The sequence below is a fragment of the Lissotriton vulgaris genome, chromosome 2_2, assembly GCF_964263255.1.
Source record: "Lissotriton vulgaris chromosome 2_2, aLisVul1.2, whole genome shotgun sequence".
NCBI lineage: Eukaryota > Metazoa > Chordata > Amphibia > Caudata > Salamandridae > Lissotriton > Lissotriton vulgaris.
This window is the reverse complement of record NC_141688.1, coordinates 25,759,985-25,779,241: the sequence shown is the minus strand read 5'-3', so window position 1 is coordinate 25,779,241 and position 19,257 is coordinate 25,759,985. Positions and strand designations below refer to the sequence as shown.

Genomic DNA, 19,257 nt, shown 5'->3' with positions numbered 1-19,257 from the left:
CAGAACAATCGGACTGACTTGACCGGATCGCAACTATGGTGCTTCATTGATGTTGAACTGCAGCTCACCCCAAACCTGCAATAAAGCCCAAAATACGGCCTATGACACTACCACTGATTGGTCTACCTGCTAGGAAGTAGAACTTGAGAGAAATCTTTTAACCAGGCCAAGAAGACCACATCACCTCCTTAGCCCTTGGGAGACATCAAACTAAGGACTTCCAAGAACGGAGTACTCCACCATGTTAGTTCTAGATTAATTGTCAAAGAACACACACTTTTTCAAGAACTCTGTACGTTTTCGAAATATCACTTCTGCTTGGACCTACAACCGCATCCCTGGAACTTACTAACATACTACCTTCCTTCTAACACACAGAGGAAGTTCACAAACAGCACTGGCCGCTTAACTGAGAATCTGTTAAATTTCCTTAAATTTCCCAACTGCAATTAATCCCAACTTCATCTTTATTTAGTGCACATAAGAGCCATAAAAGATAGACTAAAAACCCAATACATACATTTGTTAAAAATACCCAATGAATGTTTTTTCAAAAACATCATAGCAAGAGAACCGTCAAAGTCACTGGTAAATACACCATCGCAAGAGATAAAAACACTAATTCGTACAGGAATTAAAAACGCTACACCGATCATCCAATCATCTTAGACTGCCTGTTAAAATTGGCAACACCATACAAATGATTGGCGTTCAAAATAGTTTTATGAAGATAAGACCAGTCTACACTGAATAACACTTATTTCTTTAACAATGGAATATTAGGTTTCCCCGAAGATGGTATAAAAACCGCAGCAAAATAACATATGTAACGTACCTTTGCATTGAAAGCTCACCACAGAGGTACAGTTAGAGGTGCTCTCCAATTTTATATTTTTGTGGAAAAGCAACTAATAAATGCGCAGTATTTAGCCAAACCTTGATAGGACAAATTTATGTTGGACATTTGTAACCATTGTGATATACGGTTGAATACCAACAGAAGCCAACAAAAGTGAGCCATACTTCATTCTGGCAAAAGGCATCTTAAGTTTCTCCTTGCTCAGAGATTGCATAGATGTTGGATCTTCAAAGTATGTGGAGATACCCACTTTGAGGCACAAATACTTTATACTTAATAACCAGGGTATCTATTGAGCACGATCTTACTTGACAGTCACAAAAACTCTGTTCACAGAAGCTTCAGGTTTGGACATAGTGTCAAAGTAAGAGGGAACTTAATTTAATACGTTTTTCAATAAAAGGAATGCCTAGTTGTGAATGGCATATAGAAGATGAACAACTAGTGAGTACAGTATTTTCCTTAGGCAGCTATTTTTCTACCCTCTGTCGGCTGTCCACATTAGTGTCCCCATGTACACGCACCATAGCAAACCAGTGATACTGTTAAAAGCAAAACGATAATCGTGAACATTACCTGCGCCATCTTGTCTGATGGACGTTCCTACGTGCACATAAACTGCAGTCATTCTGACCAACCGCAGCCATTTTGTATTCAGTTGGGTCACCTTTTGTTTCACCCTGACCTTACTAGCATCCCTCTGACCAACCTGGTATGTGAGCTGGGGGCTATAAACTATTGCCACGACAAACATCAACTTGCTGCCACAAAATCGTTTTTCCTCTCATCTCCGTTTACAGGCAAAGCCATGGACACCCTTACACAAACAGGTTCCAAATACCTAACGAACAAGTTACTTACCTTCGGTAACGATATATCTGTAAGAAACATTAGTTAGTATTAGATTCCTTACCTTAGAATATCCCCAGGCGTCAGTCTGGATCCGGAAACTTTTGTGTAGCAGTACCCCTGCGCGTCGGTAGGCGTCGTCTGCAGGCGTCCCCTGCGGCTCCGCGTCCGTCGTCGGCGTCGTGATGACGTCGCTGGAGTATATAGACGCCGCCTCCGCGCGCTGACGTCAGTTCTTTGTACACAGCTTTTCCGCGCCAGAACACGCAGAGCCATGTGAGAACCAACACTGGTGCCATTTGAAACTAGGGCACTGAAAGGGATGTCCTTAACCCTAGGTATCAGTTCGCAGAACGGGGAGGATGGGTGGGTTCGGTAAGGAATCTAATACTAACTAATGTTTCTTACAGATATATCGTTACCGAAGGGAAGTAACTTGTTCATCTGAAAGAAACACGTTAGTATTAGATTCCTTACCTTAGAATAGATACCCCAGCAATACCAACCCCGGTGGTGGGTCTGCGAACCAATACATTCCTACACCAGAAAGTCCTGGAGGACAGAACGGCCAAAGAAGCCATCCCTCCGGACTTGACTGTCCAGGCAGTAGTGCCTCGCAAAGGTGTGCAGCGAGGCCCACGTAGCCGCCTGGCAAATGTCCTGCAAGGGGACTCCCCGGCCCAGGGCAGTAGTCGCCGCCGTGGCCCGAGTGGAATGGGCCCTCAGCCCAACAGGAGGCTCCTTCCGAGCCAAAGAGTAGCACGCTTTGATGCACAGAACGACCCACCGAGAGATGGTCCGTTTATGTACCGCCCGTCCCTTCTTCGCACCCACGTAGCCAACAAACAGTTGGTCATCCACCCGGAACTGGCGTGTGCGATCCATATAAAATGAAAGCGCACGTTTTGGGTCCAGGCGATGGAGCCGCTCTTCATCCTTTGAAGGATGCGGAGGCGGGAAGAAGGAGTGGAGGGTGATGGACTGCCCGATGTGAAAAGCAGAAACTACTTTGGGCAGGAAAGAAGGTCTAGTCCTTAGAACCACCTTGTGAGGATGAATGGACAGGAAAGGAGGTTGGACAGAAAGAGCCTGGAGCTCACTCACTCTCCTGGCAGAGGTGATGGCAACGAGGAAAGCCGTCTTTAAAGTCAGGAGACGGAGAGGACAAGAATGAAGGGGCTCAAAGGGAGCACACATCAAAAAGGTTAGAACCAGGTTCAAGTCCCACTGAGGCATCACAAACGGAACAGGTGGATACATGTGTGTGATGCCCTTCAAGAATCTCGTTACAATTGGGGACTTGAACAAAGAAGGCTGATCAGGAAGCCTTAGAAAGGCTGAAAGGGCCGAAAGGTAGCCCTTGATAGTGCCCAGAGCAGAGCCCTGCTGGGCAATAGAGAGAAGAAACAGAAGAACCTCGGAAAGAGGGGCAGAAAGAGGATCCACAGCCTTTGCTGTGCACCATGCCACAAATCTGTTCCACCGACAGGCGTATACCGACTTTGTGGAGGGACGCCTGGCTGCCAGAATTACATCACAGACTTCAGGAGGCAAGTCAAATGGCCTCAACTGCCGCCGCTCAATCTCCAAGCATGGAGGTGGAGACTGGACAGGTTCGGGTGGAGGACCGTCCCCTGCTGCTGCGACAGAAGGTCCTCCTGAAGGGGCAGGCGGATCGGGGGACCGACTGACATGCTGAGTAGCTCGGGATACCAGTACCTTCGAGCCCTGTCCGGAGCCACAAGGATAACTTGGGCCCGGTCGCGCCTGATCTTCTTCAGCACTCTGGGCAGAAGTGGTATAGGCGGAAAGGCGTATAACAGACCGCAACTCCACTCGTGCCGAAAGGCGTCGCCGTGCGAGTGCCGTCTTGGAAACTCCAACGCGCAGAACTGATGACATTGCGCGTTCTCTTCTGTGGCGAATAGATCTAACCAAGGCTCTCCCCATTGCAGAAAGAGGCCTTGCGCCACGTCCGAGTTCAGACGCCATTCGTGATCCATCGAGCACCGACGGCTGAGTTTGTCCGCCCTGGCGTTCAGAGAACCTGCCAGGTGTTGAACTGTCAAAGTCACGCCCTGACGTTCCAGCCACTGCCAGAGGCGCAGAGCCTCCTGGCAAAGGGTCCACGACCCCACCCCGCCCTGTTTGTTGCGTACCACATGGCGGTGGTGTTGTCTGTGAACACCTGCACTACACTCCCGTTGACAAAGGGGAGGAATGCCTTCAGTGCTGGACGAATTGCCCGTAGCTCCAACAGGTTGATATGGAGCCGGGACTCCGCCGGAGACCAGATGCCTCTGATCTCCGCCTCTCCCAAGTGGCCTCCCCAGCCCTGGAGGGACGCGTCCGTCACGACAACGTGCTCCGGTTGGGGGAAGGGAGAGGGATCTGCCTCTGACCCAATCGCGGTCCGTAAGCCACCACTGCAGTTGTCTCGCAGTGCCCTCCGAGATCAAGACGTGGTCGGACAAGTTGCCCTGATGCTGGGCCCACTGAAACTTCAGGTCCCACTGCAGAGCCCGCATCCGCCACCGGGCGTGATGCACCAGAAGGATGCAGAAAGCCATCAGCCCCAGCAGCCGCAGCGTCAACCTGACCGAAACCCGGGATAGCGGCTGAAAGATGGGAATCAAAGCCTGTATATCCCGGACCCGCCGTTCCGGAGGATAAACCCGAAACTGCGCCGAGTCCAGAACCGCTCCGATGAAAAGGAGCTTTTGAGAGGGACACAGGTGTGATTTCGGCACATTGATGGAGAACCCCAGGTCGTGCAAGAGGTCTGCCGTCATCTGAAGGTGGTGGACGACTGTCTGGGGCGAGCCCGCCTTCAACAACCAGTCGTCTAGGTAGGGGATGACTGAAACCCCTAACCTGCGCAGATGGGCTGCGACCACCGCCAACACCTTTGTGAACACCCGGGGGGCGCTGGTAAGGCCGAAGGGGAGCACGATAAACTGAAAGTGCTCCTGGCCTACCGTGAACCGCAGGTAATGCCGGTGGGACGGCAGGACGGGGATGTGAAAATACGCATCCTGCAAGTCCAACGCTACCATCCAGTCTTGCGGGTCTAGAGCAGCCAAGACCTGAGCTAATGTCAACATCTTGAACTTCTCCTTCCGGAGGAAGCCGTTGACGTTCCGTAGATCCAAGATAGGACGTAGGCCCCCTTTGTCCTTCTTGGGCACCAGAAAGTAGTGGGAATAGCAACCACGCCCTACTTCTGGCCCAGGAACGCGCTCGATGGCCCCCTTGGCCAAAAGGGCCGTAACTTCCTCCTGCAGAAGTGTCAAGTGGTCCCCCGACACATGGTGGTTCTGCGGTGGCATGGCTGGAGGAGTGGTCTCGAAGGGGAGGGAGTAGCCCCTTCGGACGAGTTGCAGCACCCACCTGTCCTATGTGATTGTGCGCCAACGGGCGTGGTGATGGCGAACCCTGCCACCCACTGGCGTCACATGGGCCTGAAAGCACGACTAGGAGGATTTGGTGGCAGATGCTGCGGGGGGAGGTGTGGTTGACCCCGCCGTTGACCCCGACCGCCTCCACGGCGGTTTCCACGGCCGCCACCGCGTGGAAGCAGGTTAAGGCGGTAAGGGCACAGTTAGAAGGTCTGGATGTAGATCGGGCTGAATATGCTGCTCTTTGACTGAAGCATGCCTTTTATGTAAGGGGGGGATAGATGTGGGAGACTCTTAGCTAACAGACTGCGCGCACAGACAGATATCCCACATTCCCACGGTTCTGGACCAGAAAGGAACACAATACGGACCACGAGATTGCCAACACGTTCTGGCAGTTCTATGCAACTCTGTATGCGGCACAGACTTTACCCGAGGCAGACCCAACCCAATATTTATTTAAAGGGAGTTTCTACTGCCAAGCTAGTAGAGAGTCAGGTAGAGGAGCTTGAAGCTCCCATTAGGCTGGAAGAGGTAATCTCAGCTATATCTAACTTAAAACCTCATGGATCACCTTGCCTGGATGGATTCTCCTCAGCTTTTTATAAAATGTTCTGCAACATTTTGGCGCCGCTGCGGGTCTACACCTCGATTGGGGCCTCCAACCCTCTGCTCGAAGCACTGATCACAGTGATCCCTAAACCGGGTAACGATAGACGCCTGTGTGTATCTTTTCGCCCCATTTCCCTCATTAATGTGGATCTAAAAAAAAATCATGGGGATCCAGGCACAGAGACTCTCTCCCCACCTACCTGTGTTAATAGATCCAGACCACTCCGGTTTTGTCCCCGGACATCAGTGCTCTGACAACACCAAGCGACTCTTACATCTGGTGGATAAATACGAGCGGTTTCTGGTCGAACTAATGAGATTTTCTGTTGACACAGAGAAAGCGTTCAACAGGGTCCACTGGCCATATCTTACGGCGACACGGTCTCACTTTGGCCTGCCACACTGCTCCAATTGCTTTATTGCGGGTGAATGGGACCACCTCGAATACATTTCCCATTCGAAGAGGGGCGAGACAGGGGAGCCCTCTGTCGTCGCTCCCGTTTGCCCTATATATGGAGCCCATGGCTCAAAGGGTTCGGGATGATCCCTGCATCACAGAGTGAGCTTTGGGAGATCAGAACATAAACTCTGCCTCTATGCGAATGGCGTAGTGGCCACGCTGGAATGTCCCAGGGAATCCCTACCTGCCCTCCTAGTGGAGGATTGGTTCAATATCGGGCTTCAAGATTAATGTGCATAAGTCACAAGCTCTCAACCTCTCTCTGAAACCGGAGACGCTTGGGCTGTTGCAGCGGTCCCATCACGTCCAATGGGCACAAGACTATTCCCTACCTGGGCCTAAAGCTTTCCGCTAGTATACAGGTCACCAACTCGACAAACTGCACAGCGCTGATACGGCAGGTCCAAGACTGCCTTAGGAAATGGCGGTGTCACTCACTGTCATGGCCTGGCCGCATACCAGTTGTGAAAATGATGATACTTTCTAAAATCATCTACCTGTTTCAAACACCCCCACTGATGCCCCCGACAGGAGTTATACTCTCGATGCAGTGGGACACAGGATGATTTATTTGGCGGGACCAGGGGGCTCAACTACGCTGGGAGCTCACTTACAGAGACCCCGTTGAGAGGCCTGGGTGTTCCCAACTTGCAGGCTTACTGGTGGGCGGTCCAAATGAGGATATTGGTTGAATGGTCTCGCCAAGAGTCCGAGAAACACTGGCTGTTCATAGACCGGTCCCTCGCTGGACAGCCTTTGTGGGGGTTTCCCTTCCTTATGCGAACGGCAAGGCCTCTGAACTTGTACCTTTCCATAGTAAACTATCATACCCTCTTGGCTTGGGACAATTTCGCTGCCTTTAGAGGGCTCACAACCTTTATGTCCCCGATCACACCAATAGTCCACAACCCTGACTTTACACCAAGGCTGGACTCGGTGGGGTTCCGGCATTGGACTAAAGAAGGACAACGTGCAATAGGACATTTGAGACACCACAGTGCCTCTATCCTTCACCGACTTTCACAAGGACCGGGGCATACCGGAAACAGTGTTATCGCTACTTGCAGATTCAACACTGTGTGCTACATAACGAGGTGCGGGAGGGTGCCAAGAGACATTTTACACCATTCGAGAAGTGATTACTCATTCAACACACTGACTCTACCCTGACTTCTGACTGATACAAGTTTACCAAACACGCCCTAAACGCCGGGAAAAACTCCAGGTCAGCTACTTTGGGAGTGTGAACTGGGCCGAGCAATTAAGCACAAAGAGTGGTCCGACGTTTACTATAGGGCCCGAAGCACAGCGCGTAACGTAGCCTCCATTGAGACAGCCACAAAAGTAGCTACCTATTGGTACTTGACCCCCACCCGACTCCATAGAAGCAATCCCTCTCGCAGCCCCCACTGTTAGAGAGCCTGTGGCTCGTTGGGTACCCTCACTCATCTGCTGTAGGACTGTCCCTCCCTAGGGGGTTATTGGAAGCAGATTCTAGACGATATTGATTTCCACTTGGATACTCAAATCCCCCACCTTCTGGTGTATATCCTACTGGTTCTCCCGAACCCCATCACCTGCCTACTTAAATCTCAGAGGGGCAAACAAATGGCACTTGCATTAGGGGCAGCCGGTCAAAATATACTCTCCCACTGGGGCACCAAGACAGTCCCAACCCGATTAGGATGGCTCCATAGATTGTGGGGAATATTGGGGATGGAGAAGATCTCGCTCTCTCTGGTACACTCGGGTGCCTCCTTCCATGACCTGTGGGAACCTTTTCTTACACTCTTGACTTCCACGTTCACGAAACTCTTGCCCCAAATACCTGAGACTACTACGATATGCGGACCCGCCCAAGCAAACGGACACAATCATTCTATCCCTTAGTAGGTTCCCTCCCCAGAGGTGGGAAGGGGTTTATTTTTCTTGTTGTTGTATGGTTTGCCAAAGCAATAACTTTGCTGTCAGATTGTGTTTTGATGACCAAGAATATCAGTAATTCCGGCATATCATCACGCTAACCTTATGTGTGGAAATACAACTCTGTTCTGAAACAAAATCACAGTATAAGCACAGACCATATATACACAAAATCTGAAACACAGGTACGTGTATATAACAGCAGGTCAATTAAAATTCATCCTGAGAATCTTAGTCTGGGATTTCCATAACCCTAGCTTCCAATATAATTCCAGCAGTTACATATGTAATCAAAGATGTGCCAGAATAATCAATCAATCCATTTGTAAAGCGCGCTACATACCCGTGAGGGTCTCAAGGCGCTGGGGGTGGGGAGGGGAGGGAGAAATGGGGGGCTGCTACTGATCAAAGAGCCAGGTCTTGAGAAGTCTTCTGAAAGCCAGATGGTCCTGGGTCTGTCGTAGGCCGGTAGGGAGAGTGTTCCAGGTCTTGGCGGCGAGGCAGGAAAAGGATCTGCCGCCCGCGGTGGTTTTCCAGATGCGTGGAACTGTGGCGAGGGCGAGGTTGGCTGAGCGGAGGCTGCGGGTGGGGGTGAGGAAGCTGAGTCGGTTGTTGAGGTATGCTGGTCCGGACTTTGTGTAGGGCCTTGTGTGCGTGGATGAAGAGTTTGAAGGTGATCCTGTTGTTGAAGGGGAGCCAATGCAGGCCTCTCAGGTGGGGTGTGATGTGGCTGCGTCGGGGGACTTGAGGATCAGTCGTGCCTAGGCGTTCTGAATGCGTTGCAGCCGTCTCAGGAGCTTGGTTGTAGTTCCTGCGTAGAGGGCGTTCCCGTAGTCCAGTCTGCTGGTGACTAGGGCCTGGGTGACGGTTTTCCTTGTGTCGGAGGGGATCCATTTGAAGATCCTGCGGAGCATTCGGAGGGTGGGGAAGCAGGAAGCAGATACGGCGTTGACCTGCTTGGTAATGGAGAGGGCGAAGTAGAGGATGACCCAAGCTGCGTGCGTGGTCGGTGGGTTCTGGGGCTGTCCCCAGCGATGTTGGCCACCAGGTGTCGTCCCAGGCTAACGGGGTGGGGCCGAGGATGAGGACCTCCGTCTTGTCTGAGTTCAGCTTCAGCCTGCTGTCTTTCATCCATTCGGCGACAGCCTTCATTCCTTTGTGGAGGTTGGCTTTGGCGGTGTAGGGTGTCACACAATCAGTGCAACCTCAAATCAACTGCTATTCCATAAAGTAAGGGTGAGCACATTTAAGACTAAACTTAAGTGCGTGGAGTTCTACATAGACACCATCTGAGGTCAGGGATTTTAACACATGATTAAAACTAACGAAGTACATTACCCCTATAAATATAAACATTTGATTCTCCATGTAGAGTGGGTGTATATGGCGTTCCAAATGGCCAACATCTTAGGACGGGGGTTTAAATCAGAGGTTGGAAAACGCCACACCCCTGTGGCATTATACTTTAGCTCCATCTGGGATAAAGGAGTGATAACCTTACCATTTCATACTCATCAAAACAAAGTTGTTACATTGGAGCAGGCAAGTCAGAGAAATGCCATGGTTCTGTCACCCTGAACTGAAAAAAATGTTTCCTGAAACCTGGCATCACCTCGACTCTCCCATCCATCCACCCTACCTTTACCCCACCCTACCTTTACCCCACCGCACCCCCGCCACCCTCGACTCTCTCACCTCCTCCTAAGACAGTGAGAGGTCTGCTGGTCTCCAGTGACGAGATCTCTTGCACTCTCATGCAGGAGCAGAAGGAGGCGCCCCACATGTTGAGGCTGCTCCGACGGGTCCATTGTCATTCTTTATGAGACAAATGACAATGGACTGGTTAACAGCCTCTAAAAGCCTTAAAAGTAGGCGAGGAAAAACAGCTTACTGGCCTCAACCAATAGGCCTCTGTGCTGATAGAAAGATCTTTCCCAATGCGACCCTGCGCTGCATTACACTTCCTCTGTAGCATTTCCAGTGTTGGACTTAACCGTCCTGTGATTGTTGTCTTTTCACAATAAGTAGGGCAACGGTTTCCCTTAAATTAAAAAAGTACGGCCACCTTGTGCCACTCAATTCCCGCTCACTTCGACCACTGTCCACATATCACCACACCTGAGAGAGGTTCCCTTGCTCTCCATCCACAAACACAATCAATTCAAACTTCTCACACATGCACACAGAGCACTGCACAACACTGGACCAGCATACCCCCCCCCCCCGAACCCGCATACATTTTCACCAGCTGACCAGACACCTATGCTCAGCCACACTCCCTCGCACACACCCCCCATCCACAAAAGTAGAATTGGAGGTCACTCATTTACCTACATCATTCATACCCAATATCTGGAAAGACCTCCCACAACACATCAGAGCCTACTCCTCGTTTCTTGAATTCCACAAGAAGCTAAAGACCTGGCTCTTAGACTAACGCAGCAGCCCGAGCTCCTACACCCTTTGCTCAAGCACCTTGATACACATGATGGGCAATTAGTGTGCTACAAAAATCCACATAACAGGCTATCCTTGCAATCCCCCAATCTAAAAAAAAATAAAAAAATAAAAAATACGACACACCCAGCGAGACCATCCTTGCAAGTACTCTAAAAAGGAAGCCCACACAAAGGCTTGGGGAACTGATACCATAACACCTTACTCAATGGGTTGCATAATCGAAATAAAGCCCTTTCCTAAGATAACAGACCAACCGAACATTTTGCAAAAAACCAGTGACATTCTCTCAGTTGAAACATACTACATAAAATGAAGTGACATACCTTTACACGAGACTAATCAAATGTATTATGTAATTCAACAATAAAAAGATCTTCATTGAATTCTCAATGCTTGCTGTATCAAATAAGCAATAGCATGTATGAACAATGCTTACCAAGATCTCACACACAAATCCAACACAGCGTAGACATTCCAATCACAAAGAATGCACAACCAGACAGAAACCTACACACAAGGTGATGGGCGTAGTTTGCTGGACCACTGAGGTTAGGAAACACCCAATGCAATCTTCTCTTTTCAATCAAATCCTCAAGTCAAGCTTTCAATTTAAGGCAGTTACGACGATACGTCTTTATACATGCCCATTGACATGGCAGTTCAAGAAAAACTTCATAATAAACAATAAAAAATACAAAGGGTTGGCAGACAACATTTAGTATGACCATGCTACAAGACTTTTTCCGGATAGCAGGCTATAAAAATGTAAAAGAAACCTTATTCCACAGCTGTCTGCATCAGTATTAAAAAAAGGGAGGGTCCAAAAATATTTAAACAAGAGAAACAATCACTGGCAAAGCCAATATCTTTGCCCTTGACACACTGGTGCAATGGTTTAGCTTTTATTGCAAGCATATGCTGCAAAAAAAATATAAAGTATGCTATCACCTAAGCAGGCCAGGTTTAATATTTGCAAAAAAGGGCATTCACCAATGCAGTTTTTAAAGAACACGCCTTTCAGTTCTGCTTTACGTTGCTTTATTATTTGTGAAGGATCTAAGAATAAATCCCCACCTAACGAAAGGTCTCACATAGCAGGCAACTACAATGTCACTTGAACACTTTATAACATGAATGTTAACAAAAAGGAGTGTAGGAAAAATCGGTGGTATGTAAAGTTCTTATAATAAAATACATCAAATAAAGCGTACTTTAAACCAGCTTCGCTACTGAAGAGAAGGAACTATTACTAGGCGGAAGTGCAGAATATACACAGCCATTGTGCAGACTCTCAGTGAATGGAGCCAATTGGAAAAGTAGGCTGTCTCATTGCTCAATTATGTATGCTGCAATGAGCAAAATTGTGTGTATAACGGTTTAACAGACCTGTGTATGAGGCGTGTGCACCAAAATCCCTTTTACATACGTGCATTATGTATGCGTTTGGATGGAAAACAATAACATAAAACTAGTAAAAGCTGCCTAAAAGGTCCGACAAAAAAAAAAAAAGATAGCAAACGTACATTTCTTGTTGCATAAAAAGGGGATAGGTGTTTGCAAAGAACGCAGATGAACACGATTAATATATTCAAAGAGGGGGAGTGGAGGGGGGGATCCCACAGGAACACCCAAAAATGTATATAAAGAATTATGGTTCAATAAACTTTTAGCTTTACACATAATCCGCATACCTATTTCGCTATCAAACCAGCCTATATTTTACTCGACTTCTAAGGGGGTCCGACAGATAGTCCCGAAAATGTACAACTTCCTCAGGAAAGAACGCACTTGACACATTCAAACATTTTGTGACAAGCAGTAGTATTAGTAACACTAACATTTGATCAACCTGGCCAGGTTTAGCTGATAGATGTTGCTCGCCTGTTTAGATGGTTTACAGAGTTCGATTTCACATCGATGACTTGTTATGCAGTCAAATATGTTCACGATGCAATGAATATTACCTGTTTCCATGTCAAATTACTCATTAAACATGCTTGAGCATTGTTCTGCTATTTGCCAAATGTATACGTACTGCAACGCCTTAATCTAATGTAAACGTGATTTTGCACTGAAGTGTGTTTTTATTCTGTTGAGGCAGTAGACGTTACCCATTTTCTGCACAGCGCTCAGACGTTAAAGAAAACCATGTACATGATAATGTTAAAATATTGCCTGCACAAGCTTATGTAATATAACAGCACAAGACATGGATGAACAGGACAGCGAGGATAAACGGCAACTCAGTCCTTTAAAAACGTGCCCATAAAATCTTCATTGTCTAACGTAGAAAATGGTCTCTTTTCTCGGCCAATGGGAAGCCGTCCCTGGGACAAGGCAGAGCGCAAGGGTGGGGGAGGGAGGAGGTGGCACGGAGCCAAGCCTCCCTCACTCTCCGCAGACAAAGCCTGAACCCATGACCTTCACAGCACATGCAGAGCCAGCGCGCGCAGACAGGAGCTGGGAACAGACGGGGATCCTTTCTAACCCACACGTGTGTCGTATATCGGCCCAGCCGGCTGATTGGCTGAGATCCCTTCAAAACATGAATTTACCATGAACGAAGCGCTCGTATAGTATTAACGCAGAGGAAGCCACTAGGTTACAGAACTGTACTGCAGATTCGCTCATTTTTAAAGTTACAAAGTACTTTGAATAACAAAAAAAAGCAAGGGGTTGGCAATTGACTCCCGGAGTGATATTCAGCCACGTGAGGATTAAAGACGTGTACTGAGATGTACACGAAAAATACAACCACTGGGATTATAGCAGCAGAATACGTGTAACTGTATGCCGTTATTCCATTACACTTCTAGGGCCCTGTAGAGGTTACAGTCCACAGAAATGCTAACATTGGGAAATCTCAAACTTCCGGGTCCCCCTCCGTAAGGAGGTCAACTTTTCACTAGCCTTTAACTTAAATGCCCACATCAGTTCACTCCAGTGAGTAGTAGGGTGTAACCTTGTACAGTTCCTCTGTCCTATGGAAGGTCTTATATGAAAAAAGAAATACATTTGTGGGTATTCATTTTCACGTCTGGGTGATGGGGTGCAAGGAACCCGCAGGCCAGAAGTGACCAGAGCTGACCAACAGCTCTCTCCCCGAGCCCCAGTTGTAATCCCTTCACTTAGCTTTTATGGCTACACCAAACTAACATGGAGTGGCGGCAGCACAAGGTAGTCCACTTCACACAAATATAACGCCAAAATATGGACAGGCTCATGATGCCTAAAGACAAACTTAACTACAACTATAGACCAGCCTTCTTCTTGAACGCGCAATCAACAAGGATGTCAAGAAAATGCAGATCTCTTAACATCAAAAACAATACTGTTTGGTCTAATGCAAGGAGCAGATACACCAACGCTCACCTCGAGGCAGATGAGCTGTCCAAGGCTCATGCGATCTACAATGAATGCTGTTTCGCCCACACAAGGACGTGATACTCCACTCCTCCCACACTCTGCTCAAGAAGGTCGAGGTGAAAAAAAACTATAAAACACAAGGAAAATAAAGGGAACTGTGACGTCAGAACCCAACAAAAAATTGTAGTTACAACAGAGACAATACAAGCAGAAACAAAAGGATTTTAACTGCCTAGAAAACAAGAATGCGTAATCACCGAGTTGCCTTTTTATTAATGTGTGCAGTCACGTTTTCAGGTCAACCTTCTTGGGGGTTTGTTGCCGCGTAAAAAAAATAAAATCAATAACACAAACCATAAATTCAGAGGTATAGCAGGCCTTCTACCCATCTCCATTTAAATCCAGGGCGAAACGAGGTAAAGAAAAACACACGCTGGGCGCACACAGGGCAAGCGCTTCGTTTGGCAGACCACAAAGAACACCCATTTATTTATTTAAAAAAGCAGCAAATTAGGGTTTCTGGGCCATAAAAGGTTCGAGTTTTCACCAAGGGCGTGTAGCACTGACTGAGGCCATGAAAGGACTGCAGGAATGAACGTCGGCGAATGCAAGAGAACATCTATGGAAAACGCAGAGCTGCTCTTGGAGGGGGAGGGGAATGCACACTGCTGCTGCAGCTCAGACCCAAAAGGAAAAGAGCGAGCTTTCAAAACAAGAGACGGACGGCAGCGCGGCACGTAAGAGGGAAGGGGAGGGCATAAGCTGCTCACCGAAAGAATACAAAACAGCAGGCGGTGCAGATACCAGGGGATTTGTGGGGAGGAAGACAGCAATGCAACCAACTTACATTAGAGTACAAAATAAGAAAACGGGGAGTATAGATGTCTTCGAGCCGGAGGATGGGGCACAACGCTCTAAGCAACCTCAAAATCTCTGGAAATATAAACATGTATTAAGGGGAGGGAAGCTAATGTATACAGAACTGAGGGAAGGGAGGCGGGGGACACTGCAAAGATTCAGGAAAGAGCCAGATACCACAAAATATACATGATACCTATGTAAGAAGCCAGATTCGGTGAGGATACTTGTACAATTCATGAACTGGAGCAAAAGATAAGCGCACATGTTCTTAGCAGCCCAACCAATAATCACAATAACACTGTAAGCATCAACGAAGCGCTACGCACTATAAACCACCATATCATAGCGCTGCAACCAAGATGCATGCAATGGGAAACAATGCATTTAGGGCCTCTGGGCATGCCGGAACATTACTCTCAGACGTCCTAAGAGGGGCTGCGACAGTGAACAATGTAAGGATCCCAAGCAGAACCACTGGTGTGATTGATCCACAGCAGGTCAGGGGAGGGGGGATGCACTGAAATCTCATGGGGTTCGCCTTATGAAGGGCTTCATGTGTATTTGGAGGAAGGGTACATCAAGAACTTGTGATAACACAATATGCACTGAGGCAGAAAGGGGGGTATTAAAGAGCTTTGTGGAGACGGGAGGGGTTCACAGAACAGTTCTAATTACAGGTGAGGTATATCTAGTGGAATACAGCAGACGCTGTACATTTGAGAGAGAAGAATATATCGGATGGGGAGGAAAGATAGAATAATATTGATTTTGTGGACTCCTAGTCCTGCAGTTTGAAGGCATAATTGCTACGTTATCTTCAAAGATTGTAAAAATTGACACCAGGCTTCCACGGATGAAAAGCCAGGCAAGAGACACCCAGTGGGTGGGGTATACAAAAAAAAACAGGGAATAAAAAGCATTCCCAGTGGGGTGTCCACAGAGAGAAATATTTCAGTTCTCTAAAGAGGGAGCACGTTTAGAGATTATCGTGGTGAAATAATTTTTGGGGCGTTCTAGTTATATGTGGATCTTACTTTATATATACAGGCCAGGGGGGGTCTTCATAAAATCCAGTTTCCAAGGTTTTGAGCCCTGGCCTTAAGAGGGAAACGGATGGGGACTTCAGTCCACCAACAAATCAAGAGAGAATACACGTTTTGGTACTAGTTGGAAGGCTGGGAGAGGATGAAAAGATACCAAAACAACTCAAATGTTTAGAAACTATATTTAAGAATCTTTGATTCCAAACAGAGCAATTGAAGAATCCGGCGTCACCTAGGGAACAGGCTCAGGGACTGCCAATAACAGGAAGTGACTTGGGGACCACAACTGGCCAAGGAAGAAATACAGAGACCACGGAGCTTTGCGTGTACATATATAGAAGTCTTGGGCATGTTGAGAACAACTACATTTTATGCACCTCAGGTATTGCTGGGGCTACCAGTAACTATTCAGGTCTTATGGTGGGTGGTTAAGATTGGCTGATCCACTCAAATTGTTGTTTTGTTATTGAAGTTGGGGGCGGGGGTACATATTTCCCAGTATCAGCAGATGAAGGAACATTCACTACATTATCTGGTATGTCAGAAGGGGACAGGAGCGTTACTGGACGTGGACGTTCGGGGCTGGAGTTGCAAAGGGCCACTCAATGTTTCAGTCAGACTACACACCAATAAACAGATAGTGCTCACTAATGCCCTGGACTGGAAACAGCTAGTGCACCAGCACGACACAAACTGTTAGAAAGCACTCGGCAGCTGTTCTGGCTTGAGGAAAAAAAACGCATTAGCTCTTGGGCCTTAAGGCACTCACCAGCTCTTCCTCACAGTTCTGCAGTCTCATTACAGTATGGATTACAGGTCGGCTTTCTTCCCCATTCCATGAAGTAGCGGGCACTGGTAGTATTTCTCATCCACAGCAAGGGCAGCTGCAAAATTCTGCCCACTGATACGGACAGTGGCCCTCCACAGTCGTCCCAGAGCAAAAAATAGAGAAGCAGTGCAAATGTGCCCCTTTCCTAGGACACAAAACTTGCAATATCAGCAGGCTAAGCTTTTCCACTCAAGTCCAGGATCCAAGTATGTTTGAGTGGGTGTTGGGAAAATCGGGGAATAAAGACGTGATAATCGAGATAGCACCGACGTCTGTGGCCAAAGGGCGTCCAAATAAGACAAACAGCTGTAGTTTGGTGTTGCTGGCAGGTGTCAAAATGTTGCTGTTTGTTGACACTGCTGTGTAGCGATGGTACTGTTCTTATGGATGAGTTGCCTGGTAGGAGAACAGCAGTTACCACTTTAATGCCTGGCCCAGATAGCCTACACCTGCCAAAAAACAAGATAACATTATTACTAGTTAATCCAAAATATCAGAGATGTATCTGCCCAGAATAGAAGTCGTTTCTTTCGGGGGCATCTGCATTCCTTTGCAGCTCGTATTTAAAGGTTTAGAGGTAATATTACTACAAATCTGCCTTTTAGTGTGAGCCTGTTTTGGCACCTCGACAGAACAAGTACAACAACTGCTAGTGGCCACTAAATGTATAGTTCCCACGACAACATTTTGCAGATATTGAAATTTTTCCAAGTCCACTTGTGAACAATTTAAAAAAAAGGATGCTGCGGCACGGACATGCTGGAAGAAAGACGTTTTACTAAATACAATGAAGCAGCGTTCGCGTTACTGAGAGACATGATTCACTAAAATCATCCGATGCCAATGCTGAAAGGGGGAGTGTTGTTTGAAGAGTTGATATCCAAGACCGTACCTGCCATTGTTAACTTTGGAGGGCCCTCCTGCTTTATTAGAATATACACGAAATTAAAAGTTGTTCACATACGTAAACAGCTAAACTTGGGTACAGACCACTCACTCCCTCGCAAAATAGTTACTGTCCAGACCAGAAAGACAAAAACCTACATACAGGCTGCCGTAAACATTCAAGTACCGAATACTATGATTATAGCGCTTGGAACGAATACAAGTGCTAAGTATCCATGAGTACCTGTCTGCCACTGGGTAGAGCCGGAATAGTCTCCCACTAATAGTACTGCACCGTTTCTAAAAACGACAGGCACGTTACCTACCAACATGAAGTTAAATACAGGTACTCAGTACCTGTCCAAGTAAAGCTCTCCATGAACCACACATGCCGTTTCAAATGGGAGTGAGTAAAGTTAAAGTCTTGCACAAATTCCTAGTACACAGCCAGTCACATCGTGCCAGGGTGCAACGGGTACAATTACGATGGAACGTTTAAAACATGGACATTTTATTGGGATAATTGACCATATAGAAATACTAACCTGTTCTAGGCGCACTACAAATCCAAAAGAGAAACATTTAGAACTACCAAGTACATGTTTCCAAACCTATGTATGTGAGACGAAGCGTACGATTACTTTAACAAACAGAAAAGCTTTAAACGCCAAATTGAAGGCTGTACTTTCACCTTCATGTCCAATTCATTCCAATGAGCTTAAAAGGGAGCTCTGGTAGTAACCCCGAGGAGCTCTCCTCCACCTTCGCAGCGGACTTAAAAATCACAAGCATCCAACAGCAACCCCAAACTGTCAGGTGGGGCCGGGGGGCAGCGAGTTGGAAGGCTGCAGCGAAGCTCCATCACAAACTGTGTGGCGGTGGGAGCTGGCCAGCCGCAGCCCCACACAGCGTCGTTGGCGAAACTAAGGGAGGCTCAGCCCCGCCCCCACGGAGCGGTGGTGCAGAACCGGACAGTTTGGCCTCGCAGAGGGCTAAAGGTGGCCAGTCCGGGGGCAACCCAGGCCATCACCGCGCGCCACTCGGCGCCTCCTCCCAACAACCAAGAGTTGCAAATGGCACTCACCGCACTAGTAGCGGCCCGGGCAAGGGTGCAGGCCCGTGACAGGGAAGCAGGAGAGGGATCTTCCAGGCTGGAGCCACTGAGGTCGGAGCGGGGGAGGGCGGGGCACCGGGGGTGACGCGCGATTGACAAAGGTACTGACCGGGTGGCTCTCGATGGATCTTACCACATAGGACAGGGGGCGCAGTGTGATTGAAACCTTAAGGGAAAGTACTCACCAGCAGCGATCCGGTTTACGGATCACTAGAGTATTCCAGCTGTCTCGTGTGTCAATTCACTAAGGCAATTAAGGACACGCAGTTCACCCAGTAAAAAGTAGGCATCTCGGCACTCTCTTCTCAGCAATCTCACCCCCCCTGACGGAAGGCGGGGCGTGCAGCAACTACATGCTTCGTCAAGTAACGTGCATACTCTGGAACCTCTCAGCCAATGACTAGCTGGAATTAGTTTTCTCAGCCAATCACAATTCAGAAAATGCAAGCCTTCTGTTGTTGCAACCAATTAATAATTGACAAGAGATCAATCAGCCAATCTGGTAAGAAGAGTATCTCCAGCCATTCTAAGGTAATCTTACTTTCTCCCTCTTAACAGAAAATGTTTCCACTTATCTGATTGGTTGTTGAGGGACAAG

At 47.8% G+C, this 19,257-nt stretch overlaps 1 protein-coding gene across 5 annotated transcripts in view; it reads right to left on the bottom strand.

The window, feature by feature from the left end:
• The window catches only part of ZNF609 (zinc finger protein 609), a 935,315-nt gene extending 916,324 nt beyond the window's left edge, over positions 1-18,991 (bottom strand). For 3 of the 5 annotated variants that reach the window (XM_086959221.1, XM_086959226.1, XM_086959225.1), the window contains exons 1-2: positions 18,630-18,729; positions 16,601-17,109 (exon numbers count right to left, since the gene is read on the bottom strand). The gene's annotated coding sequence lies outside the window, so the exon portion shown is untranslated. Of the gene's footprint in view, positions 1-16,600; positions 17,110-18,629; positions 18,730-18,844 lie in introns of those variants that run through there. The other 2 variants (XM_086959222.1, XM_086959223.1) reach the window with 2 other exon arrangements.
• Between the last annotated feature and the right edge of the window lie 266 nt (positions 18,992-19,257).